Source organism: Halyomorpha halys, unplaced genomic scaffold (genome assembly GCF_000696795.3).
Source record: "Halyomorpha halys isolate HHAL.00 unplaced genomic scaffold, Hhal_1.1 Scaffold2920.1, whole genome shotgun sequence".
Taxonomy (NCBI): Eukaryota; Metazoa; Arthropoda; class Insecta; order Hemiptera; family Pentatomidae; genus Halyomorpha; species Halyomorpha halys.
The window spans coordinates 1-1,242 of NW_027109429.1; positions in this window are offsets into that span (position 1 = coordinate 1).

Here is a 1,242-nt window from a genome sequence, read left to right on the forward strand (position 1 = left end):
CTTATGCGTTGTCGGAGGAATAATATTAAAAAAAAGTAGGAAGTTGGGCAGAATAACGGTACGCAATACTATAGGAATAACACTGTTTTATTTGCTCTCTCAATGCTCCTTATATACATTCTTGGTGTTTATTTACATGGGTAGGGAGTATTAAGGCGGACAATACGCCTTGCCGTATTATAACTTATATATATATATATATACGCGGGTCCATCTGTCTGCAGATTATGTTCATTTTAAACTACACCCTAATGCAATCCAATTAGCAGTTCGACGTGCTAAATCCCTTCACATTCATCACGCCCTCTCTAATCCCCCAGATCCCAAATCTAAGTGTAAAATACTCCGAAATTTATCCCTACCAGAATCTTATTATAAATAACTCCTTCAATCCTGAAAACTTCTTTTTTTACCCCACATATCTTACGAAGAACTACTAACCACTATTCTAACATCTCATACCACCGATCATGGACCGGAACACATTCCTGTTAAGTTGGTTAAATCCTGTTTCCCGGACCTTATTCCTGCACTTTATCATATATATACATTTTTCCTTCTCATTGGAAAACTGCTTTAGTTCGACCATTAAATAAAATTCCAAATTCTTCTTCACCTAGTGACTTCCGCCCTATTTCTCTCCTCTCTAGCCTTTCAAACCCGCTAAAACACCTTGTTCAAAACAATTCTCAAACTTCCTAGAAGAACGTTCCTTCATCAATCCACTCCAATCCGGCTTTCGACCTGGCTACTCAACACAATCCACTCTCCTTAAATAACCCACGACCTCCAGACTGTCATGGAACACTAAAACCTAACTATCCTCATCCTTCTAGATTTCTCCAAAGCATGTGACCACAGCATCCTTCTTAACAAACTACGATATCTTCCTCTATCCAACAGTGCTTTGCGCTGGTTTCAATCCTTCCTTTCCGATCGCTCCCTGTACGTAGCGGTTCCAGATAAACCTCCTTCTATGACTTGACCCCTTACCTGTGGTTTCCCTCAGGGTTCATCGCTTTACTGCACCCTTTTCCCTATCTATATCAATCTCCTTCCCCTCTTTATCCAACATTCTCGTCACCTACTCTTTTTTGAAACTCGTAGGCTCCTGGTTTCATCGTAAATATTTTCTTGCTTCCTGCGACCACCTTCTGTTAACCCAATTCCGGAAGAATAACAATTGAAAATTTCAAACGGTTTGTATAGTTTCTGTATTTAATGTTTCAGATTTTCGTTTAT